Genomic DNA, 26,460 nt, shown 5'->3' with positions numbered 1-26,460 from the left:
CTCCCAGTATATGTAGAAGACGGTGTGATACTGGGCAAGCTGAGTAGCTGGGGAGTGGCGGCTGTCTCGGAGATAAGGAGGAGAGTTTGGCCAGGAACAGAGGTGGTTGACGGGACACGTTTCTGCAAGGTCAAGTTCACAGAAAAAGTGACATCATTACCTTATTCTACAAGAATTGAGACGTTGGAGGGAGCAGAATATTTCAGAGTCATCCATGACAAACAGGTCAGAGTGTGTCGTATGTGTATTCAACCCGGGCACATAGTTAAAGACTGCCCGGAATTTAAGTGTTTTAAGTGTGGCAATCAAGGACACTATGCGAGGGAATGTGATGGAGAGAAGGAAAGGAATTTTTGTGGTGGATGCAGAAAGAGAGTGGCGGAGTGCAACTGTGGAGAGGTTAGGGCTGGAGAGGGGAGTCAAACACTATTCGAGGAAGCAGTTGTATTGTCGAAAGAAGGAGAAGAAGATGGAGGAGAGGACGTGGTGGAGGGTGGAGAGACGGAAGAAGGAAGAAGGAAGAAGGACCAGAAGATAAATGAAATTGGGAGCAGTATGGACTCAGAAGTAAGAAGAGGGAGTTTTCAGGAGGAGGGGGGGAGTGGAATGGGGGGAAGCACGGGGGACTCACAGGTTTTGGGGGAAGGCACAGCACTAACAAGTAGCTCGGGGGGTGAAGAAATGGAGGGGGTTATGGAGTTGATGACAATACCAGAGACGGTGATGAGCACGGGGAGCACAACGACTATACAAGAAACGGAGATGAATACGGGGAGCACAACGGATGTGGATGTCAAGAGGGTGAGTTGGCTGGAAAACATGGACTTGGAAGAGATATCGGATACGGAGGATGGAGAAAAGATTGAAAGAACGAGGGAAGGATACAGGAAGAGGAAAGCGGCGGGAAGAGGGGGAGAGAAAGGGTGGAAGAGGAAAGAAACTGGATAACAGGTAGAGGAAAATGAAATTATATTTTATCATTTTATTATTTATTAGAATGGTAAATATAATGTCAATAAATGCAAATGGATTGAGGACAATGGGAAAATTTAATAGAATAATAAAAATGAAGAAGTCAGATATTTTATGTATTCAAGAGACGCACTGGGATAATGTATGTGTTTTAGAAGTTAAAAAAATATGGAGGGATTTTATTTATGTAAACAACGGCAGAGGGAATTCAAGTGGGGTTGCTATTTTATTGAGGAGGGATGTGGTGGATAATGTGAAACAGATATATAATGATAATAATGGGAGGATTTTAATTGTAGATTTTGAATATATGAGTATGGTTTTTAGAATTATAAATATTTATGCGCCTAATACTGAAATAGAGCGCAAAGATTTATTTTTAGAAATAGGGAAATGGTGTGAGGGAAACTGTATTGTAGTTGGGGATTTTAATGTTAAAATGGATAGACTGGATATGACAAGAGGAGCTATTTTTAGAAGTGATGTATCTAGGGGGGTTTTAAAGAAGATGATGTTAGAAAAAGGAATAATTGATATATGGAGAGAGGAAAATCCAGAAAAAAGAGAATTTTCTAGAAGGCAGGTGGTTTTAGGGGATTTGAAACAAACGAGGATAGATCTGGTTTTAGTAAAAGAAGGTTTAAGGAATTTTATGAAAGATATTAAGTATGTTTTTACAACTTTTAGTGATCATGCAGGTTTAACATTTTCAGTGGGATTAGATAAGGAAAGAACAGGGGGTGGAATATGGTGTATGAATGCAGGGTATTTGGGAGATGAGGAATATGGGAAACAACTTAAATCTTTGATAGCATGTGAAATGGAGGATAAGCAGAAAGAGAATGATAAGTGTTCATGGTGGGATAAGGTTAAGGAAAAAATAAAAGTTTTTAGTATAGGATATGCAAGGAAAAAGAGAGGTAGGATGAAAAGAGAAGAAAATGAGTTGAGGGCTAAATTGGATAAAGAAATGAGGAAGTGTGACAGTGAACCTAATTATAATATAGGAAAGTTTTTGGAATTAAAAGCACAATTGACTAAATATGAAATAGATAAGTGTAAGGGTGCAATTATAAGAAGTAAGGCAAAGTATGTTTTGGAGGGGGAGAAATGTACTTCATTTTTTCTTGGATTAGAGAAGAATAAACAGAGGAGAACATATATTAGAGAGATCGAAAATATAAAGGGTGAAGTTGTCAATGATTATGTAGAGGTTTTAGAAACAGTGCAGAATTTTTATAAGGATTTATTTAAGAAAGGGGAGGTGGATGAGGGGTGTGTAAAGGAGATATTGGATAGTGTGGATGTGCAAATTAATGTAGAGGATAAACAAATGTGTGATGGGAAGATAACATTGACTGAAGTTAAAGATGCGATTAAGGGTTTACAAGTAAATAAGAGTCCTGGAGTAGATGGAATAATTGCAGAGTTTTATAAAATATATGCCAGTTTTTTAGCACCTATTTTATTGGAAGTTTATCAATATATGGAGGATAATGATAGTATTTCTGAATCTATGGTGACAGGACTGATAACGATTTTATATAAAAATAAGGGGAGTAAATTAAAATTGGAGAATTATAGGCCAATTAGTTTATTAAATTCGGATTATAAGATTTTAGCAAAGATACTGGCAAATAGAATGAAGCAAGTTTTAAATGATATTATAGCACCTACACAGAATTATAGTGTGCCTGGTAGAGATATTGCGGATACAATTAATACAATTAGAGATGTGATAAATAAAATGAATCATGATAAGATGGGGGGAATTGTTTTAAGCATAGATTTAAATAAAGCTTTTGATAGGGTGGAACATGATTTTATGTTTAGGGTAATGGATAAATATGGTTTTGGTAATAGAATAATAGGATGGATAAAATTATTATATAAGAAGGCAAAAAGTAGGGTGAAATGTAATGGGGTTTTAACCGATTCTTTTATTCTTGAGAGATCTGTGAGACAGGGGTGTCCTTTATCAGCTTTATTATTCGTTTTATCGGTAGAACCTTTAGCAGCATTTCTTAAAAGAGATAATCTTATAAATTGTGTAGAGACTCCGCAAGGAGGTTTTAGTTTGATACATCAATACGCAGATGATACCACTATAACAGTTAGAGATGAGGGTAGTGTAAAAAGGGTGATGGAGTGTTTTAAAGTATATGGACAAGCATCGGGTGCAAAGGTTAACATGGAGAAGTCAGTAGTAATGTATATTGGGAAGATTAATGAGGGGAATTTTCCTTTTAAAGTGGTTAAAGATTATTTTAAGGTATTAGGAGTGTTTTTAGGGGTGAAAGAAATGGAAGCTAGGGATTTGACATGGAGTGGTGTAATAAATAAAGTTAGAAAGGTGGTAAATATGTGGAGGGGGAGGTCTTTGAAATTAAAAGGGAAAGTAATTGTCATAAATTCATTGTTGATGTCAATATTTATTTATGTAATGAATGTTTTGGATATGCCAGAATGGGTTTTATCTGAAATGAATAAAATTGTAGTTGATTTTTTATGGGAAGGGAAGGGGGTGAGAATAGCTTTTAAAACTTTGATTGCAGGTTATGAGGAGGGGGGTTTGAAGTTGGTAGATTTAAGTGTAAGGAAAACAGCAATTAGAGTAAAAATGGTACGGAAATATTTATTTGGTGAATTGGATTATGGGTGGAAAAGGTTTTTTAAAGAGTATTTGCAGGAGGTTGGGAGGATGGGGGACAATGGTTTATTGATGAGTATGAAGAAGGAAATGTTAGGTAATATACCTTTGTTTTACAGAGAAGTGTTTGAGGCTTGGGGGCGGTTTTTACCAAATATTTATTATGAATGTACCAGTTTAGAAAATATTTTAAATCAGCCGATATTTTTAAATCCAAAGATAAAGTGCAATAATATGATGTTGTTTTGTAAATATTTTATGAGGGCTGGGATGAGGCAGATAGGTGACATAGCATATGAGGTAATTCCTGGGTTTCTTCCATTTCAGGCTATATATGACAATGTGGTTGAAGTAGATGAAGAAATAAGTAAAACTACTGTGGAGAATATGTACAAGAAAATATTAGGATGTATTCCCGGGGAGTGGGTGATTTTAATAAACAAAGAGGTGGTCAAAAGATCTAGGGCTTTACCAGTTTTATATTATGAAAGTAATGGGGAGAAACATGATTTATCAGGGCTAAAAGTTAAAATGGTTTATAGAAAATGTATTTTAAAAGAGATAAAAAGTCCTGCTGCGGAGAAAGTGTGGTCTAGGGTGTTTCCAAACATGGATGTAAAATCAATATGGAAGAATGTAAATGTAAAATATAATTTTATAGAATGTGAAGACAATGATTTTAAATTGAAACATAATAGGATTTTTACAAATGTGGTTTTGCATCAAATAAATAGGGATATTAAAAGAGAATGCGATATTTGTGGTACGGGGGTGGAAAATTTGATGCACTTTTTTATTGAATGTAGTAGGTTGAAAGACTTTCACGAGTTTTTAAAAGGGCTTTTAGTAAAACATTGGGGAGAAGAGATTTTTACTGGGGTGGAGTGGAGGAGGTTGTTTCTTTTTGGTGTAAATGGGAAAAGTAAAGTTTTAAATTTTAATTTGGTGAATTTTATACTAAGTCATGCTAGATATGCGATAAGATTAAGAAGAAATTTAGGTCATTATGAAGGGAAAATTGTGAGTGTGGAAGGTTTTTTTAGGAGCATATTAGAGAGAGATATAGAGATAATATATAGATACGGTGGAGGAAATTTTGAAAAATTGTTTGTGTGGGGGAGTACTTTTATTGAAATTCTGTCAAATGGGAAACTTGTATTTCATTATTAAGTGGATTTAGTGGATGATTGTGTTTTTTAATAGGTTTTATTTTATTTATTTTTGATTTTTTGATTTTGTAAAAGGATGAATTGTTCATCCTTTTTTATTATTGATTGAATGTTGTAAATATTATGTGTTTTTTCATAATAAAAGATAAAAAAAAAAAAAAAGATACGCCCGATCTCGTCTGATCTCGGAAGCTAAGCAGGGTTGGGCCTGGTTAGTACTTGGATGGGAGACTGCCTGGGAATACCAGGTGCTGTAAGCATTTTGTCCACTAGGGTGTGCTCTGGCATTATTTCATCAGCAACACTGCCTTGTAGTAAGCATTTGATGCTGAATTGACTAAATGCAGCTTCTATGGGCTAGTCTCCCCTGCCCTTTTAATACAATCAAAGTTCCTTGTGTTGTCAGGGAGCAACTGCCTTTTATTCATAAGACAAATAAGAATATTGTTACTGAATGCAGCTTGTGTGTGCTTTGTGCTCCCTCGCCCTGTTCAAATGATCAGAGGAATTAATGCTGGTGAGGAGATGGAACTGGACTGGTGTCTGATGGCCCTGTGTTTTCCATGGTGGAATTACAACCCTTCTTTTACGGCGTAAATCAAAAGTACAAGAGAATGTGAGATGTTATCGATAATAAATCAATTGCTTTCATGCATTTGTCTGTGTGTGTGTGTGTGTGTGTGTGTCTGAATGTGATTTTATTTCGTCATATCGCATACATTTGTGATATCAGACAGGTTAAGATATTAAAAAGTCATTGGTGATTTTTCTACAGTGTTGCATGATGGGAATCTAGTGGTTCACTGATATAATCTAGTAAACAAAATGAACTACTTTTTCACCACTCTGTCTGCAAGTGCATTCCTAAACGGCATTTAACGCAGGTCGATGTGATGTGATATTATCGGAACACAAAGTGGTTACCATTAGCCGAAAATGTTGGCACTGGAGACACTTGCCCTCCACCGATGACTATAACTCATACTTACCTGGCAAGGGAGATACCGTGATCAAGAAAGGCGGTTCACCCAGGGCGAGGCTTAGCCATTGCACGCCAGCTATGCTGACCCCTGTGAATTTCCCAAATGTGGAAATCTCGATTGCATAATTTATGGTAGTGGGGGACTGCGTCCGCGCTCTCCCCTGATGTCTTGTTTAATGACAAACCGTTGCTTGGCGGCAAGCTTGAGGATGACTTGAGCCAATTGCCCGTGCTTATGGAGATCTTTGAAGTCAGTTGTGAAAGACACTTTGTGGACCAATTGAAAGGTAGAAACATTTGTTTGTAGCCAAACATTGTTGACATTTTGTGGAAACATCATGTTGCGAAATGCAGCATGGTATTTATGCCACGCTGGTACTTCAATCAAGAGATAGTTGAGAAGCCGCTCTAACCCCCATGGTCATGATGTGTCATACGCCCATGCGCTTACAATATGAAATTGTCCATACATGCGCTCCTCCTTGACACAGAACAATGCAATAGGTTTTCAACATTCAGAGATTTTGTGTATTTATTCTGGCTAGTAGGATAGCTGCATGGGAAACTGTTGCTAATGATGTATTTGTCAGAAGTCATTGTATTTGTCCGTTTTTTCCCACAAGGCTGAAATATGTGCCCTCGCTTTGAAATGTTAGCAAGGTTGGTTTGTATTTCATCCAACTATCTGTGCTAAAAAGTGATGGCTACAGTATATGTAATTTCTTCCACTTACTGAGTGACCCAAAGTTCAGGCTGCTTATCTAATTGGTGAAAATGTCTGTTTATCAGACTCACTTTGACTTTATATGGTGTACCAAGAGTTAGTCATTTCGCTTACGGCCATACCAGCCTGGATACGCCCGATCTCGTCTGATCTCGGAAGCTAAGCAGGGTTGGGCCTGGTTAGTACTTGGATGGGAGACTGCCTGGGAATACCAGGTGCTGTAAGCATTTTGTCCACTAGGGTGTGCTCTGGCATTATTTCATCAGCAACACTGCCTTGTAGTAAGCATTTGATGCTGAATTGACTAAATGCCGCTTCTATGGGCTAGTCTCCCCTGCCCTTTTAATACAATCAAAGTTCCTTGTGTTGTCAGGGAGCAACTGCCTTTTATGCATAAGACAAATAAGAATATTGTTACTGAATGCAGCTTGTGTGTGCTTTGTGCTCCCTCGCCCTGTTCAAATGATCAAAGGAAATAATGCTGGTGAGGAGTGGAACTGGACTGGTGTCTGATGGCCCTGTGTTTTCCATGGTGGAATTACAACCCTTCTTTTACGGCGTAAATCAAAAGTACAAGAGAATGTGAGATGTTATCGATAATAAATCAATTGCTTTCATGCATTTGTCTGTGTGTGTGTGTGTGTGTGTGTCTGAATGTGATTTTATTTCGTCATATCGCATACATTTGTGATATCAGACAGGTTAAGATATTAAAAAGTCATTGGTGATTTTTCTACAGTGTTGCATGATGGGAATCTAGTGGTTCACTGATATAATCTAGTAAACAAAATGAACTACTTTTTCACCACTCTGTCTGCAAGTGCATTCCTAAACGGCATTTAACGCAGGTCGATGTGATGTGATATTATCGGAACACAAAGTGGTTACCATTAGCCGAAAATGTTGGCACTGGAGACACTTGCCCTCCACCGATGACTATAACTCATACTTACCTGGCAAGGGAGATACCGTGATCAAGAAAGGCGGTTCACCCAGGGCGAGGCTTAGCCATTGCACGCCAGCTATGCTGACCCCTGTGAATTTCCCAAATGTGGAAATCTCGATTGCATAATTTATGGTAGTGGGGGACTGCGTCCGCGCTCTCCCCTGATGTCTTGTTTAATGACAAACCGTTGCTTGGCGGCAAGCTTGAGGATGACTTGAGCCAATTGCCCGTGCTTATGGAGATCTTTGAAGTCAGTTGTGAAAGACACTTTGTGGACCAATTGAAAGGTAGAAACATTTGTTTGTAGCCAAACATTGTTGACATTTTGTGGAAACATCATGTTGCGAAATGCAGCATGGTATTTATGCCACGCTGGTACTTCAATCAAGAGATAGTTGAGAAGCCGCTCTAACCCCCCATGGTCATGATGTGTCATACGCCCATGCGCTTACAATATGAAATTGTCCATACATGCGCTCCTCCTTGACACAGAACAATGCAATAGGTTTTCAACATTCAGAGATTTTGTGTATTTATTCTGGCTAGTAGGATAGCTGCATGGGAAACTGTTGCTAATGATGTATTTGTCAGAAGTCATTGTATTTGTCCGTTTTTTCCCACAAGGCTGAAATATGTGCCCTCGCTTTGAAATGTTAGCAAGGTTGGTTTGTATTTCATCCAACTATCTGTGCTAAAAAGTGATGGCTACAGTATATGTAATTTCTTCCACTTACTGAGTGACCCAAAGTTCAGGCTGCTTATCTAATTGGTGAAAATGTCTGTTTATCAGACTCACTTTGACTTTATATGGTGTACCAAGAGTTAGTCATTTGCTTACGGCCATACCAGCCTGAATACGCCCATCCTGATTGGAGAAGTGACGACAGGTGCGAGTGTCTGAGCTGTGAGTGAGTGTTTGCTGGAGAGTGTTTGCTCGAGAGCTATTTTTGTTAATTAATTGGTTTTTGCAATATAATTTATTATTTTCTTCAGTTGAATAGTTTAAAGTTTGGTTAGTCTTCCCCCTTGCAGGTTTTCTGCTTGGGGGAGAGCCTTTTTTGGACCCATTTTTTGATATATTATGACGGACAACATGGCAACGACAAACGGAATGGAAAAGGACAACGAAAATGCGCAACGGAAGAAAAATGAAGATAAAGAAGGAATGAAATATGGAAAAGAATACACGGTGGCAATTGAGTTGGAAGGAGAAGACAAAGTGACGACAATGGAACTACTAAGAGCAATTAAGGAGGTGTGTGGAGAGGTGGTGGGATGCCGAATGAAAGGAGAAAAGAAGTATGAAGTTACGATGAGGAATGAAAAAGGAAAAGAACGGCTAATGGATGGAATACGAATAAAGGACACCAAGATACTGGCGAGAGATATTAATGTGAAGGAAGTGGTGGTGTCGTTCATGAATCTGCCTGTATACATGGAAGACAGTGCTATATTGGGCAAGCTATGTAGCTGGGGTGTATCAGCAGTCTCTGAAATCAGGAGGAGAGTTTGGCCAGGCACGGATATAGCAGATGGCACGAGATACTGCAAAGTCAAATTCACTGATACTGTGAAATCACTGCCGTACTCTACAAAGTTTGATACGCTTGAAGGTGGAGAGTACTTTAGAGTCATGCATGATAAGCAGGTCAGAGTTTGTAGGCTTTGTATTCAGCCTGGGCATATTGTGAAGGACTGCCCTGAATTTAAATGTTATAAGTGCGGGAAGCAAGGGCATTATGCAAGAGAATGTGTAGGTGGAAAGGAAAGGGCATTTTGCGAAGGATGTCGCATGAGAGCTGACGAGTGCAAATGTGGAGAGGTTGTGAATGAGGAGGGGAGCCAGGATCTTTTTGTGGAGGCTGATGTATCACCCCGAGTAGAAGAAGACGATGGAGGAGAAGACGTGGTGGAGGGAGGAGAGACGGAGAAAAGAAGAGGGGAAAAGATGGAACAGAAGACGGAGGAAATAGGAGGCAGTATGGATTCAGAGATAAGAAGAGGGAGTTTTCAGGAGGAGGACGGGAGTGGGATGGGTGGAGGCACTGGGGACTCACAGTTTTTGGGGGGGGCCTCGGGCTATGTGGGTGCTTCGGAAGGAGGTGAAGTGGAGGGGAGTGGGATGCTGACAACTATACAGGAGACGCAAATGGATACAAGCAGCACAACAGGCACAGGAAAGAAGAATTCGAGTTGGTTGGAAGAGATGGATTTAGAGGCAATTTCAGATTCAGAAGACATGGAAAAGATTGATAGAGCAAGGGTAAGCTACAGGAAGAGGAAAGTGGCGTTGGAGGTGAAAAAGGACGAAAAAGGAAGAAAACATGACAAAAGGTAGAGGAAAATGAGAAAATATATTTTCTTATTATTATTTATTGGAATGGTTAATTGTATGTCAATCAATGCGAATGGTTTAAGAACAATGGAAAAATTTCAAAGAATAGTTAAAATGAAGAATTCGGATATTTTATGCCTGCAAGAAACACATTGGGACAATGTATGTATTTTAGAAGTAAAAAAAATATGGAGAGATTTTATTTTTGTTAACAATGGCAGGGGGAATTCAAGTGGGGTTGCTATTTTATTGAGGAAGGATGTGGTGGATAATGTGAAACAGATATATAATGATAATAATGGGAGGATTTTAATTGTAGATTTTGAATATATGAGTAGGGTTTTTAGAATTATAAATATTTATGCGCCTAATACTGAAATAGAGCGCAAAGATTTATTTTTAGAAATAGGAAAATGGTGTGAGGGAAACTGTATTGTAGTTGGGGATTTTAATGTTAAAATGGATAGACTGGATATGACAAGAGGAGCTATTTTTAGAAGTGATGTATCTAGGGGGGTTTTAAAGAAGATGATGATAGAAAAAGGAATGATTGATATATGGAGGGATGAGAATCCGTACAAGAGAGAATTTTCTAGAAGGCAGGTGGTTTTAGGGGAGTTGAAACAGACACGGATAGATCTGGTTTTAGTAAATGAAGGGTTAAGGAATTTTATGAAGGATATTAAGTATATTTTTACAACTTTTAGTGATCATGCTGGGTTAACATTTTCGGTGGGGTTAGATAGGGAGGGGAAAGGGGGGGGAGTGTGGTGTATGAATGCAAGGTATCTAGGTGATGAGGAATATGGAATACAACTTAAATCTTTGATAGAACATGAAATGGAGGATAAGCAAAAAGGGAATGATAAGTGCCAGTGGTGGGAAAATGTTAAGAAAAAAATAAAAGATTTTAGTATTAGATATGCAAGGAAGAAAAGGAGTAGGATGACAAGAGAAGAAAATTATTTAAGAGCAAAATTGAATGAAGAAATGAGGAAATGTGATATTGATCCTATTTATAATATTGAAAGGTTTTTAGATTTAAAGGCACAATTGAGCAAATGTGAAATAGATAAATGTAAGGGGGCATCTATTAGAAGTAGGGCAAAGTATGTTTTAGAAGGGGAGAAATGTACGTCTTTTTTTCTTGGTTTAGAGAAAACTAAACAGACGAAATCATATATTAGTGAGATAGAAAATGTAAAGGGTGAAGTGGTAAATGATTATGTTGAGATATTAGAAACTGTACAGAATTTTTATAAGGATTTATTTAAGAAAGGGGAGGTGGATGAAGAGTGTGTAAAGGAGATTTTAGGTAGTGTGGATGTGCAAATTGGTGTTGAGGAAAAGCAAATATGTGATAGGAAGATAACAGTGGATGAAGTGAAAGATGCAATTAAGGGATTACAAATAAATAAAAGTCCTGGAGTAGATGGACTAATTGCAGAGTTTTACAAAATGTATGAAAGTTTTTTAGCACCGATTTTAATGGAAGTGTATCAATATATGGAAGATAATAATACTGTTTCAGACTCCATGGTGACAGGACTGATATCGGTTTTATATAAAAATAAGGGGAGCAAAATGAAATTAGAAAATTATAGGCCAATTAGTTTATTAAATTCAGATTATAAGATTTTAGCTAAGATATTGGCGAATAGGATGAAGATGGTTTTAAATGATATTATAGCACCTACACAAAATTATAGTGTGCCTGGAAGAGACATAGCTGATACCATCATTACACTTAGAGATGTGATAAATAAAATGAATAGCGATAAGAGAGGGGGAATTGTTTTAAGTATAGATTTTAATAAAGCTTTTGACAGGGTGGAACATGATTTTATGTTTAGGGTACTGGAAAAATATGGGTTTGGAAATAGAATAATAGGATGGATAAAATTATTATATAGAAAGGCAAAAAGTAGGGTAAAATGTAATGGGGTTTTAACAGATTCTTTTATTCTTGAGAGATCAGTGAGACAGGGGTGCCCTTTATCAGCATTACTGTATGTTTTATCGGTAGAACCCTTAGCGGCATACCTTAAAAAAGATCATTTTATAAATTGTGTAGAGACTCCGCAAGGAGGTTTTAGTTTAATTCATCAATATGCAGACGATACCACAATAACAGTTAGAGATGAGGAAAGTGTTAAAAGGGTGATGGAGTGTTTTAAAGTATATGAGAAAGCCTCAGGAGCAAAAGTGAATATGGAGAAGTCAGTAATAATGTATGTTGGGAAGATTAATGAGGAGATTTTTCCTTTTAAAATGGTAAATGATTATTTTAAGGTGTTAGGTGTGTTTTTAGGGGTGAAGGAACAGGAAGCTAGGGATATGACATGGAGTGGGGTTATAAACAAAGTTAGGAAGGTGGTAAATATGTGGAGGGGGAGGTCTTTGAAATTAAAAGGGAAAGTAATTGTCATAAATTCATTGTTGATGTCAATTTTTATTTATGTAATGAATGTTTTGGATATGCCAGAATGGGTTTTATCTGAAATGAATAAAATTGTAGTTGATTTTTTATGGGAAGGGAAGGGGGTGAAAATAGCTTTTAAAACTTTGATTGCAGGTTATGAGGAGGGGGGCTTGAAGTTGGTGGATTTAAATGTGAGGAAAACAGCAATTAGAGTCAAAATGGTACGTAAATATTTATATGGGGAATTAGATTATGGATGGAAAAGATTTTTTAAGGAGTATTTGCAGGAGGTTGGGAGGATGGGGGACAATGGTTTATTGATGTGTATGAAAAAGGAAATGTTAGGTAATATACCTTTGTTTTATAGAGAAGTGTTTGAGGCTTGGGGGGAGTTTTTACCAAATATTTATTATGAGTGTACCATTTTAGACAATATTTTAAATCAGCCAATTTTTTTAAATCCCAAGATACAGTATAATAATAAGATGTTGTTTTGTAAATATTTTATGAGGGCTGGGATGAGACAGATTGGGGACATCTTATATGAGGTAATTCCGGGGTTCCTTCCAAGTCAGGCAATATTTGATAATGTGGTTGAAGAAAATGATGAAATAAGTAGAACTACTGTGGAGAACATGTATAAGAGAATATTAGGATGTCTTCCTGGGGAGTGGGGTGTTTTAATAAATAAAGAGGTGGCAACAAGAGCTAGGGGTTTACCGGTTTTATATTATGAAGGTAATGGGAAGAAGCATGATTTGTCAGGTTTGAAAGTTAAAAAAGTTTATGAAAAATGTATTTTAAGAGAGATAAAAACTCCTGCTTCGGAAAAAGTGTGGTCTAGGGTGTTTGCAAATATAGATGTAAAATCAATATGGAAGAATGTAAATGTAAAATATAATTCTATAGAATGTGAAGACAATGATTTTAAAATGAAACATAATAGAATTTTTACGAACGTGGTTTTACATCAAATAAATAGAGATATTAAAAGAGAATGTGATATTTGTGGTACGGGGGTGGAAAATTTTATGCACTTTTTTGTTGAATGTAGTAGATTAGATGAGTTTCATAAGTTTTTAAAGGGGATTTTAGTACAACAGTGGGGAGAAGAGATTGTTGCTGGGGTTGAGTGGAGGAGGTTGTTTCTTTTTGGTTTAACTGGGAAAAGCAAAGTTATTAATTTTAATTTGATGAATTTTGTTCTTAGTCATGCCAGATACGCTGTAAGACTAAGAAGGAATTTGGGACATTATGAAGGGAAAATTGTGAGTGTAGAGGTTTTATTTAGAAGTATGTTAGAGAAAGATATAGAAGTAATATATAAATATGGTGGATGTAATTTTGAAAAATTGTTTGTGTGGGGGAGCAATTTTATTGAAATTGGGTCGAATGGAAAACTTGTTTTTAATTATTAATTGGTTTTGGTGGATGATTGTGTTTCTAATAGGTTTTATTTTCTTTTCTTTTTTTGATTTTGTAAAAGGATGAATTGTTCAACCTTTTGATTGTTGATTGAATGTTGTAAATGTTATGTGTTTCTTCATAATAAAAGAAAAAAAAAAAAAGATACGCCCGATCTCGTCTGATCTCGGAAGCTAAGCAGGGTTGGGCCTGGTTAGTACTTGGATGGGAGACTGCCTGGGAATACCAGGTGCTGTAAGCATTTTGTCCACTAGGGTGTGCTCTGGCATTATTTCATCAGCAACACTGCCTTGTAGTAAGCATTTGATGCTGAATTGACTAAATGCCGCTTCTATGGGCTAGTCTCCCCTGCCCTTTTAATACAATCAAAGTTCCTTGTGTTGTCAGGGAGCAACTGCCTTTTATGCATAAGACAAATAAGAATATTGTTACTGAATGCAGCTTGTGTGTGCTTTGTGCTCCCTCGCCCTGTTCAAATGATCAAAGGAAATAATGCTGGTGAGGAGTGGAACTGGACTGGTGTCTGATGGCCCTGTGTTTTCCATGGTGGAATTACAACCCTTCTTTTACGGCGTAAATCAAAAGTACAAGAGAATGTGAGATGTTATCGATAATAAATCAATTGCTTTCATGCATTTGTCTGTGTGTGTGTGTGTGTGTGTGTCTGAATGTGATTTTATTTCGTCATATCGCATACATTTGTGATATCAGACAGGTTAAGATATTAAAAAGTCATTGGTGATTTTTCTACAGTGTTGCATGATGGGAATCTAGTGGTTCACTGATATAATCTAGTAAACAAAATGAACTACTTTTTCACCACTCTGTCTGCAAGTGCATTCCTAAACGGCATTTAACGCAGGTCGATGTGATGTGATATTATCGGAACACAAAGTGGTTACCATTAGCCGAAAATGTTGGCACTGGAGACACTTGCCCTCCACCGATGACGTATAACTCATACTTACCTGGCAAGGGAGATACCGTGATCAAGAAAGGCGGTTCACCCAGGGCGAGGCTTAGCCATTGCACGCCAGCTATGCTGACCCCTGTGAATTTCCCAAATGTGGAAATCTCGATTGCATAATTTATGGTAGTGGGGGACTGCGTCCGCGCTCTCCCCTGATGTCTTGTTTAATGACAAACCGTTGCTTGGCGGCAAGCTTGAGGATGACTTGAGCCAATTGCCCGTGCTTATGGAGATCTTTGAAGTCAGTTGTGAAAGACACTTTGTGGACCAATTGAAAGGTAGAAACATTTGTTTGTAGCCAAACATTGTTGACATTTTGTGGAAACATCATGTTGCGAAATGCAGCATGGTATTTATGCCACGCTGGTACTTCAATCAAGAGATAGTTGAGAAGCCGCTCTAACCCCCATGGTCATGATGTGTCATACGCCCATGCGCTTACAATATGAAATTGTCCATACATGCGCTCCTCCTTGACACAGAACAATGCAATAGGTTTTCAACATTCAGAGATTTTGTGTATTTATTCTGGCTAGTAGGATAGCTGCATGGGAAACTGTTGCTAATGATGTATTTGTCAGAAGTCATTGTATTTGTCCGTTTTTTCCCACAAGGCTGAAATATGTGCCCTCGCTTTGAAATGTTAGCAAGGTTGGTTTGTATTTCATCCAACTATCTGTGCTAAAAAGTGATGGCTACAGTATATGTAATTTCTTCCACTTACTGAGTGACCCAAAGTTCAGGCTGCTTATCTAATTGGTGAAAATGTCTGTTTATCAGACTCACTTTGACTTTATATGGTGTACCAAGAGTTAGTCATTCGCTTACGGCCATACCAGCCTGAATACGCCCATCCTGATTGGAGAAGTGACGACAGGTGCGAGTGTCTGAGCTGTGAGTGAGTGTTTGCTGGAGAGTGTTTGCTCGAGAGCTATTTTTGTTAATTAATTGGTTTTTGCAATATAATTTATTATTTTCTTCAGTTGAATAGTTTAAAGTTTGGTTAGTCTTCCCCCTTGCAGGTTTTCTGCTTGGGGGAGAGCCTTTTTTGGACCCATTTTTTGATATATTATGACGGACAACATGGCAACGACAAACGGAATGGAAAAGGACAACGAAAATGCGCAACGGAAGAAAAATGAAGATAAAGAAGGAATGAAATATGGAAAAGAATACACGGTGGCAATTGAGTTGGAAGGAGAAGACAAAGTGACGACAATGGAACTACTAAGAGCAATTAAGGAGGTGTGTGGAGAGGTGGTGGGATGCCGAATGAAAGGAGAAAAGAAGTATGAAGTTACGATGAGGAATGAAAAAGGAAAAGAACGGCTAATGGATGGAATACGAATAAAGGACACCAAGATACTGGCGAGAGATATTAATGTGAAGGAAGTGGTGGTGTCGTTCATGAATCTGCCTGTATACATGGAAGACAGTGCTATATTGGGCAAGCTATGTAGCTGGGGTGTATCAGCAGTCTCTGAAATCAGGAGGAGAGTTTGGCCAGGCACGGATATAGCAGATGGCACGAGATACTGCAAAGTCAAATTCACTGATACTGTGAAATCACTGCCGTACTCTACAAAGTTTGATACGCTTGAAGGTGGAGAGTACTTTAGAGTCATGCATGATAAGCAGGTCAGAGTTTGTAGGCTTTGTATTCAGCCTGGGCATATTGTGAAGGACTGCCCTGAATTTAAATGTTATAAGTGCGGGAAGCAAGGGCATTATGCAAGAGAATGTGTAGGTGGAAAGGAAAGGGCATTTTGCGAAGGATGTCGCATGAGAGCTGACGAGTGCAAATGTGGAGAGGTTGTGAATGAGGAGGGGAGCCAGGATCTTTTTGTGGAGGCTGATGTATCACCCCGAGTAGAAGAAGACGATGGAGGAGAAGACGTGGTGGAGGGAGGAGAGACGGAGAAAAGAAGAGGGGAAAAGATGGAACAGAAGACGGAGGAAATAGGAGGCAGTATGGATTCAGAGATAAGAAGAGGGAGTTTTCAGGAGGAGGACGGGAGTGGGATGGGTGGAGGCACTGGGGACTCACAGTTTTTGGGGGGGGCCTCGGGCTATGTGGGTGCTTCGGAAGGAGGTGAAGTGGAGGGGAGTGGGATGCTGACAACTATACAGGAGACGCAAATGGATACAAGCAGCACAACAGGCACAGGAAAGAAGAATTCGAGTTGGTTGGAAGAGATGGATTTAGAGGCAATTTCAGATTCAGAAGACATGGAAAAGATTGATAGAGCAAGGGTAAGCTACAGGAAGAGGAAAGTGGCGTTGGAGGTGAAAAAGGACGAAAAAGGAAGAAAACATGACAAAAGGTAGAGGAAAATGAGAAAATATATTTTCTTATTATTATTTATTGGAATGGTTAATTGTATGTCAATCAATGCGAATGGTTTAAGAACAATGGAAAAATTTCAAAGAATAGTTAAAATGAAGAATTCGGATATTTTATGCCTGCAAGAAACACATTGGGACAATGTATGTATTTTAGAAGTAAAAAAAATATGGAGAGATTTTATTTTTGTTAACAATGGCAGGGGGAATTCAAGTGGGGTTGCTATTTTATTGAGGAAGGATGTGGTGGATAATGTGAAACAGATATATAATGATAATAATGGGAGGATTTTAATTGTAGATTTTGAATATATGAGTAGGGTTTTTAGAATTATAAATATTTATGCGCCTAATACTGAAATAGAGCGCAAAGATTTATTTTTAGAAATAGGAAAATGGTGTGAGGGAAACTGTATTGTAGTTGGGGATTTTAATGTTAAAATGGATAGACTGGATATGACAAGAGGAGCTATTTTTAGAAGTGATGTATCTAGGGGGGTTTTAAAGAAGATGATGATAGAAAAAGGAATGATTGATATATGGAGGGATGAGAATCCGTACAAGAGAGAATTTTCTAGAAGGCAGGTGGTTTTAGGGGAGTTGAAACAGACACGGATAGATCTGGTTTTAGTAAATGAAGGGTTAAGGAATTTTATGAAGGATATTAAGTATATTTTTACAACTTTTAGTGATCATGCTGGGTTAACATTTTCGGTGGGGTTAGATAGGGAGGGGAAAGGGGGGGGAGTGTGGTGTATGAATGCAAGGTATCTAGGTGATGAGGAATATGGAATACAACTTAAATCTTTGATAGAACATGAAATGGAGGATAAGCAAAAAGGGAATGATAAGTGCCAGTGGTGGGAAAATGTTAAGAAAAAAATAAAAGATTTTAGTATTAGATATGCAAGGAAGAAAAGGAGTAGGATGACAAGAGAAGAAAATTATTTAAGAGCAAAATTGAATGAAGAAATGAGGAAATGTGATATTGATCCTATTTATAATATTGAAAGGTTTTTAGATTTAAAGGCACAATTGAGCAAATGTGAAATAGATAAATGTAAGGGGGCATCTATTAGAAGTAGGGCAAAGTATGTTTTAGAAGGGGAGAAATGTACGTCTTTTTTTCTTGGTTTAGAGAAAACTAAACAGACGAAATCATATATTAGTGAGATAGAAAATGTAAAGGGTGAAGTGGTAAATGATTATGTTGAGATATTAGAAACTGTACAGAATTTTTATAAGGATTTATTTAAGAAAGGGGAGGTGGATGAAGAGTGTGTAAAGGAGATTTTAGGTAGTGTGGATGTGCAAATTGGTGTTGAGGAAAAGCAAATATGTGATAGGAAGATAACAGTGGATGAAGTGAAAGATGCAATTAAGGGATTACAAATAAATAAAAGTCCTGGAGTAGATGGACTAATTGCAGAGTTTTACAAAATGTATGAAAGTTTTTTAGCACCGATTTTAATGGAAGTGTATCAATATATGGAAGATAATAATACTGTTTCAGACTCCATGGTGACAGGACTGATATCGGTTTTATATAAAAATAAGGGGAGCAAAATGAAATTAGAAAATTATAGGCCAATTAGTTTATTAAATTCAGATTATAAGATTTTAGCTAAGATATTGGCGAATAGGATGAAGATGGTTTTAAATGATATTATAGCACCTACACAAAATTATAGTGTGCCTGGAAGAGACATAGCTGATACCATCATTACACTTAGAGATGTGATAAATAAAATGAATAGCGATAAGAGAGGGGGAATTGTTTTAAGTATAGATTTTAATAAAGCTTTTGACAGGGTGGAACATGATTTTATGTTTAGGGTACTGGAAAAATATGGGTTTGGAAATAGAATAATAGGATGGATAAAATTATTATATAGAAAGGCAAAAAGTAGGGTAAAATGTAATGGGGTTTTAACAGATTCTTTTATTCTTGAGAGATCAGTGAGACAGGGGTGCCCTTTATCAGCATTACTGTATGTTTTATCGGTAGAACCCTTAGCGGCATACCTTAAAAAAGATCATTTTATAAATTGTGTAGAGACTCCGCAAGGAGGTTTTAGTTTAATTCATCAATATGCAGACGATACCACAATAACAGTTAGAGATGAGGAAAGTGTTAAAAGGGTGATGGAGTGTTTTAAAGTATATGAGAAAGCCTCAGGAGCAAAAGTGAATATGGAGAAGTCAGTAATAATGTATGTTGGGAAGATTAATGAGGAGATTTTTCCTTTTAAAATGGTAAATGATTATTTTAAGGTGTTAGGTGTGTTTTTAGGGGTGAAGGAACAGGAAGCTAGGGATATGACATGGAGTGGGGTTATAAACAAAGTTAGGAAGGTGGTAAATATGTGGAGGGGGAGGTCTTTGAAATTAAAAGGGAAAGTAATTGTCATAAATTCATTGTTGATGTCAATTTTTATTTATGTAATGAATGTTTTGGATATGCCAGAATGGGTTTTATCTGAAATGAATAAAATTGTAGTTGATTTTTTATGGGAAGGGAAGGGGGTGAAAATAGCTTTTAAAACTTTGATTGCAGGTTATGAGGAGGGGGGCTTGAAGTTGGTGGATTTAAATGTGAGGAAAACAGCAATTAGAGTCAAAATGGTACGTAAATATTTATATGGGGAATTAGATTATGGATGGAAAAGATTTTTTAAGGAGTATTTGCAGGAGGTTGGGAGGATGGGGGACAATGGTTTATTGATGTGTATGAAAAAGGAAATGTTAGGTAATATACCTTTGTTTTATAGAGAAGTGTTTGAGGCTTGGGGGGAGTTTTTACCAAATATTTATTATGAGTGTACCATTTTAGACAATATTTTAAATCAGCCAATTTTTTTAAATCCCAAGATACAGTATAATAATAAGATGTTGTTTTGTAAATATTTTATGAGGGCTGGGATGAGACAGATTGGGGACATCTTATATGAGGTAATTCCGGGGTTCCTTCCAAGTCAGGCAATATTTGATAATGTGGTTGAAGAAAATGATGAAATAAGTAGAACTACTGTGGAGAACATGTATAAGAGAATATTAGGATGTCTTCCTGGGGAGTGGGGTGTTTTAATAAATAAAGAGGTGGCAACAAGAGCTAGGGGTTTACCGGTTTTATATTATGAAGGTAATGGGAAGAAGCATGATTTGTCAGGTTTGAAAGTTAAAAAAGTTTATGAAAAATGTATTTTAAGAGAGATAAAAACTCCTGCTTCGGAAAAAGTGTGGTCTAGGGTGTTTGCAAATATAGATGTAAAATCAATATGGAAGAATGTAAATGTAAAATATAATTCTATAGAATGTGAAGACAATGATTTTAAAATGAAACATAATAGAATTTTTACGAACGTGGTTTTACATCAAATAAATAGAGATATTAAAAGAGAATGTGATATTTGTGGTACGGGGGTGGAAAATTTTATGCACTTTTTTGTTGAATGTAGTAGATTAGATGAGTTTCATAAGTTTTTAAAGGGGATTTTAGTACAACAGTGGGGAGAAGAGATTGTTGCTGGGGTTGAGTGGAGGAGGTTGTTTCTTTTTGGTTTAACTGGGAAAAGCAAAGTTATTAATTTTAATTTGATGAATTTTGTTCTTAGTCATGCCAGATACGCTGTAAGACTAAGAAGGAATTTGGGACATTATGAAGGGAAAATTGTGAGTGTAGAGGTTTTATTTAGAAGTATGTTAGAGAAAGATATAGAAGTAATATATAAATATGGTGGATGTAATTTTGAAAAATTGTTTGTGTGGGGGAGCAATTTTATTGAAATTGAGTCGAATGGAAAACTTGTTTTTAATTATTAATTGGTTTTGGTGGATGATTGTGTTTCTAATAGGTTTTATTTTCTTTTCTTTTTTTGATTTTGTAAAAGGATGAATTGTTCAACCTTTTGATTGTTGATTGAATGTTGTAAATGTTATGTGTTTCTTCATAATAAAAGAAAAAAAAAAAAAGATACGCCCGATCTCGTCTGATCTCGGAAGCTAAGCAGGGTTGGGCCTGGTTAGTACTTGGATGGGAGACTGCCTGGGAATACCAGGTGCTGTAAGCATTTTGTCCACTAGGGTGTGCTCTGGCATTATTTCATCAGCAACACTGCCTTGTAGTAAGCATTTGATGCTGAATTGACTAAATGCCGCTTCTATGGGCTAGTCTCCCCTGCCCTTTTAATACAATCAAAGTTCCTTGTGTTGTCAGGGAGCAACTGCCTTTTATGCATAAGACAAATAAGAATATTGTTACTGAATGCAGCTTGTGTGTGCTTTGTGCTCCCTCGCCCTGTTCAAATGATCAAAGGAAATAATGCTGGTGAGGAGTGGAACTGGACTGGTGTCTGATGGCCCTGTGTTTTCCATGGTGGAATTACAACCCTTCTTTTACGGCGTAAATCAAAAGTACAAGAGAATGTGAGATGTTATCGATAATAAATCAATTGCTTTCATGCATTTGTCTGTGTGTGTGTGTGTGTGTGTGTGTCTGAATGTGATTTTATTTCGTCATATCGCATACATTTGTGATATCAGACAGGTTAAGATATTAAAAAGTCATTGGTGATTTTTCTACAGTGTTGCATGATGGGAATCTAGTGGTTCACTGATATAATCTAGTAAACAAAATGAACTACTTTTTCACCACTCTGTCTGCAAGTGCATTCCTAAACGGCATTTAACGCAGGTCGATGTGATGTGATATTATCGGAACACAAAGTGGTTACCATTAGCCGAAAATGTTGGCACTGGAGACACTTGCCCTCCACCGATGACTATAACTCATACTTACCTGGCAAGGGAGATACCGTGATCAAGAAAGGCGGTTCACCCAGGGCGAGGCTTAGCCATTGCACGCCAGCTATGCTGACCCCTGTGAATTTCCCAAATGTGGAAATCTCGATTGCATAATTTATGGTAGTGGGGGACTGCGTCCGCGCTCTCCCCTGATGTCTTGTTTAATGACAAACCGTTGCTTGGCGGCAAGCTTGAGGATGACTTGAGCCAATTGCCCGTGCTTATGGAGATCTTTGAAGTCAGTTGTGAAAGACACTTTGTGGACCAATTGAAAGGTAGAAACATTTGTTTGTAGCCAAACATTGTTGACATTTTGTGGAAACATCATGTTGCGAAATGCAGCATGGTATTTATGCCACGCTGGTACTTCAATCAAGAGATAGTTGAGAAGCCGCTCTAACCCCCATGGTCATGATGTGTCATACGCCCATGCGCTTACAATATGAAATTGTCCATACATGCGCTCCTCCTTGACACAGAACAATGCAATAGGTTTTCAACATTCAGAGATTTTGTGTATTTATTCTGGCTAGTAGGATAGCTGCATGGGAAACTGTTGCTAATGATGTATTTGTCAGAAGTCATTGTATTTGTCCGTTTTTTCCCACAAGGCTGAAATATGTGCCCTCGCTTTGAAATGTTAGCAAGGTTGGTTTGTATTTCATCCAACTATCTGTGCTAAAAAGTGATGGCTACAGTATATGTAATTTCTTCCACTTACTGAGTGACCCAAAGTTCAGGCTGCTTATCTAATTGGTGAAAATGTCTGTTTATCAGACTCACTTTGACTTTATATGGTGTACCAAGAGTTAGTCATTTGCTTACGGCCATACCAGCCTGGATACGCCCGATCTCGTCTGATCTCGGAAGCTAAGCAGGGTTGGGCCTGGTTAGTACTTGGATGGGAGACTGCCTGGGAATACCAGGTGCTGTAAGCATTTTGTCCACTAGGGTGTGCTCTGGCATTATTTCATCAGCAACACTGCCTTGTAGTAAGCATTTGATGCTGAATTGACTAAATGCCGCTTCTATGGGCTAGTCTCCCCTGCCCTTTTAATACAATCAAAGTTCCTTGTGTTGTCAGGGAGCAACTGCCTTTTATGCATAAGACAAATAAGAATATTGTTACTGAATGCAGCTTGTGTGTGCTTTGTGCTCCCTCGCCCTGTTCAAATGATCAAAGGAAATAATGCTGGTGAGGAGTGGAACTGGACTGGTGTCTGATGGCCCTGTGTTTTCCATGGTGGAATTACAACCCTTCTTTTACGGCGTAAATCAAAAGTACAAGAGAATGTGAGATGTTATCGATAATAAATCAATTGCTTTCATGCATTTGTCTGTGTGTGTGTGTGTGTGTGTGTGTGTCTGAATGTGATTTTATTTCGTCATATCGCATACATTTGTGATATCAGACAGGTTAAGATATTAAAAAGTCATTGGTGATTTTTCTACAGTGTTGCATGATGGGAATCTAGTGGTTCACTGATATAATCTAGTAAACAAAATGAACTACTTTTTCACCACTCTGTCTGCAAGTGCATTCCTAAACGGCATTTAACGCAGGTCGATGTGATGTGATATTATCGGAACACAAAGTGGTTACCATTAGCCGAAAATGTTGGCACTGGAGACACTTGCCCTCCACCGATGACTATAACTCATACTTACCTGGCAAGGGAGATACCGTGATCAAGAAAGGCGGTTCACCCAGGGCGAGGCTTAGCCATTGCACGCCAGCTATGCTGACCCCTGTGAATTTCCCAAATGTGGAAATCTCGATTGCATAATTTATGGTAGTGGGGGACTGCGTCCGCGCTCTCCCCTGATGTCTTGTTTAATGACAAACCGTTGCTTGGCGGCAAGCTTGAGGATGACTTGAGCCAATTGCCCGTGCTTATGGAGATCTTTGAAGTCAGTTGTGAAAGACACTTTGTGGACCAATTGAAAGGTAGAAACATTTGTTTGTAGCCAAACATTGTTGACATTTTGTGGAAACATCATGTTGCGAAATGCAGCATGGTATTTATGCCACGCTGGTACTTCAATCAAGAGATAGTTGAGAAGCCGCTCTAACCCCCATGGTCATGATGTGTCATACGCCCATGCGCTTACAATATGAAATTGTCCATACATGCGCTCCTCCTTGACACAGAACAATGCAATAGGTTTTCAACATTCAGAGATTTTGTGTATTTATTCTGGCTAGTAGGATAGCTGCATGGGAAACTGTTGCTAATGATGTATTTGTCAGAAGTCATTGTATTTGTCCGTTTTTTCCCACAAGGCTGAAATATGTGCCCTCGCTTTGAAATGTTAGCAAGGTTGGTTTGTATTTCATCCAACTATCTGTGCTAAAAAGTGATGGCTACAGTATATGTAATTTCTTCCACTTACTGAGTGACCCAAAGTTCAGGCTGCTTATCTAATTGGTGAAAATGTCTGTTTATCAGACTCACTTTGACTTTATATGGTGTACCAAGAGTTAGTCATTTGCTTACGGCCATACCAGCCTGGATACGCCCGATCTCGTCTGATCTCGGAAGCTAAGCAGGGTTGGGCCTGGTTAGTACTTGGATGGGAGACTGCCTGGGAATACCAGGTGCTGTAAGCATTTTGTCCACTAGGGTGTGCTCTGGCATTATTTCATCAGCAACACTGCCTTGTAGTAAGCATTTGATGCTGAATTGACTAAATGCCGCTTCTATGGGCTAGTCTCCCCTGCCCTTTTAATACAATCAAAGTTCCTTGTGTTGTCAGGGAGCAACTGCCTTTTATGCATAAGACAAATAAGAATATTGTTACTGAATGCAGCTTGTGTGTGCTTTGTGCTCCCTCGCCCTGTTCAAATGATCAAAGGAAATAATGCTGGTGAGGAGTGGAACTGGACTGGTGTCTGATGGCCCTGTGTTTTCCATGGTGGAATTACAACCCTTCTTTTACGGCGTAAATCAAAAGTACAAGAGAATGTGAGATGTTATCGATAATAAATCAATTGCTTTCATGCATTTGTCTGTGTGTGTGTGTGTGTGTGTGTCTGAATGTGATTTTATTTCGTCATATCGCATACATTTGTGATATCAGACAGGTTAAGATATTAAAAAGTCATTGGTGATTTTTCTACAGTGTTGCATGATGGGAATCTAGTGGTTCACTGATATAATCTAGTAAACAAAATGAACTACTTTTTCACCACTCTGTCTGCAAGTGCATTCCTAAACGGCATTTAACGCAGGTCGATGTGATGTGATATTATCGGAACACAAAGTGGTTACCATTAGCCGAAAATGTTGGCACTGGAGACACTTGCCCTCCACCGATGACTATAACTCATACTTACCTGGCAAGGGAGATACCGTGATCAAGAAAGGCGGTTCACCCAGGGCGAGGCTTAGCCATTGCACGCCAGCTATGCTGACCCCTGTGAATTTCCCAAATGTGGAAATCTCGATTGCATAATTTATGGTAGTGGGGGACTGCGTCCGCGCTCTCCCCTGATGTCTTGTTTAATGACAAACCGTTGCTTGGCGGCAAGCTTGAGGATGACTTGAGCCAATTGCCCGTGCTTATGGAGATCTTTGAAGTCAGTTGTGAAAGACACTTTGTGGACCAATTGAAAGGTAGAAACATTTGTTTGTAGCCAAACATTGTTGACATTTTGTGGAAACATCATGTTGCGAAATGCAGCATGGTATTTATGCCACGCTGGTACTTCAATCAAGAGATAGTTGAGAAGCCGCTCTAACCCCCATGGTCATGATGTGTCATACGCCCATGCGCTTACAATATGAAATTGTCCATACATGCGCTCCTCCTTGACACAGAACAATGCAATAGGTTTTCAACATTCAGAGATTTTGTGTATTTATTCTGGCTAGTAGGATAGCTGCATGGGAAACTGTTGCTAATGATGTATTTGTCAGAAGTCATTGTATTTGTCCGTTTTTTCCCACAAGGCTGAAATATGTGCCCTCGCTTTGAAATGTTAGCAAGGTTGGTTTGTATTTCATCCAACTATCTGTGCTAAAAAGTGATGGCTACAGTATATGTAATTTCTTCCACTTACTGAGTGACCCAAAGTTCAGGCTGCTTATCTAATTGGTGAAAATGTCTGTTTATCAGACTCACTTTGACTTTATATGGTGTACCAAGAGTTAGTCATTTGCTTACGGCCATACCAGCCTGAATGCGCATTTCCTGATTGGAGAAGTGACGACAGGTGCGAGTGTCTGAGCTGTGAGTGAGTGTTTGCTGGAGAGTGTTTGCTCGAGAGCTATTTTTGTTAATTAATTGGTTTTTGCAATATAATTTATTATTTTCTTCAGTTGAATAGTTTTAAGTTTGGTTAGTCTTCCCCCTTGCAGTTTTTCTGCTTGGGGGAGAGTTTTTTGGATTCATTTTTTTACTATGACGGACAACATGGAAAAGACAAACGGAATGGACAAAGACAACGAAAAGGCGCAACGGAAGAAAAATGAAGATAAAGAAGAAATGAAATATGGCAAGGAATACACGGTGGCAATTGAGTTGGAAGGAGAAGACAAGGTGACGACAATGGAACTACTAAGAGCAATTAAGGAGGTGTGTGGAGAGGTGGTGGGATGCCGAATGAAAGGGGAGAAGAAGTACGAAATTACGATGAGAAATGAAAAAGGAAAAGAACGTCTAATGGATGGATTAAGAATAAAGGATACAAAGATTCTGGCGAGAGATATTAATGTG

General features: G+C 38.1%; 9 non-coding genes across 9 annotated transcripts; all 9 read left to right on the top strand.

Annotated features, from left to right (window-relative positions):
- The first annotated feature begins 5,772 nt into the window (after positions 1-5,772).
- LOC120039039 lies at positions 5,773-5,937 on the top strand. The gene has a single exon (XR_005475265.1). It is a non-coding gene; the product is annotated as a U1 spliceosomal RNA (small nuclear RNA).
- Positions 5,938-6,605: 668 nt separating this feature from the next.
- On the top strand, positions 6,606-6,724 carry LOC120039043. The gene has a single exon (XR_005475269.1). It is a non-coding gene; the product is annotated as a 5S ribosomal RNA (ribosomal RNA).
- A 718-nt stretch (positions 6,725-7,442) lies between these two features.
- Positions 7,443-7,607, top strand: LOC120039038. The gene has a single exon (XR_005475264.1). It is a non-coding gene; the product is annotated as a U1 spliceosomal RNA (small nuclear RNA).
- Positions 7,608-14,585: 6,978 nt separating this feature from the next.
- On the top strand, positions 14,586-14,750 carry LOC120039037. The gene has a single exon (XR_005475263.1). It is a non-coding gene; the product is annotated as a U1 spliceosomal RNA (small nuclear RNA).
- Positions 14,751-21,728: 6,978 nt separating this feature from the next.
- LOC120039036 lies at positions 21,729-21,893 on the top strand. Its single transcript, XR_005475262.1, has one exon. It is a non-coding gene; the product is annotated as a U1 spliceosomal RNA (small nuclear RNA).
- A 667-nt stretch (positions 21,894-22,560) lies between these two features.
- LOC120039040 lies at positions 22,561-22,679 on the top strand. The gene has a single exon (XR_005475266.1). It is a non-coding gene; the product is annotated as a 5S ribosomal RNA (ribosomal RNA).
- Positions 22,680-23,401: 722 nt separating this feature from the next.
- Positions 23,402-23,566, top strand: LOC120039035. The gene has a single exon (XR_005475261.1). It is a non-coding gene; the product is annotated as a U1 spliceosomal RNA (small nuclear RNA).
- Positions 23,567-24,233: 667 nt separating this feature from the next.
- Positions 24,234-24,352, top strand: LOC120039031. The gene has a single exon (XR_005475258.1). It is a non-coding gene; the product is annotated as a 5S ribosomal RNA (ribosomal RNA).
- A 718-nt stretch (positions 24,353-25,070) lies between these two features.
- On the top strand, positions 25,071-25,235 carry LOC120039034. Its single transcript, XR_005475260.1, has one exon. It is a non-coding gene; the product is annotated as a U1 spliceosomal RNA (small nuclear RNA).
- Positions 25,236-26,460: the final 1,225 nt, after the last annotated feature.

This window comes from Salvelinus namaycush, unplaced genomic scaffold (assembly GCF_016432855.1).
Source record: "Salvelinus namaycush isolate Seneca unplaced genomic scaffold, SaNama_1.0 Scaffold2489, whole genome shotgun sequence".
In the NCBI taxonomy this organism is placed as follows: domain Eukaryota; kingdom Metazoa; phylum Chordata; class Actinopteri; order Salmoniformes; family Salmonidae; genus Salvelinus; species Salvelinus namaycush.
This window is presented reverse-complemented; position numbering and strand designations above follow the sequence as displayed.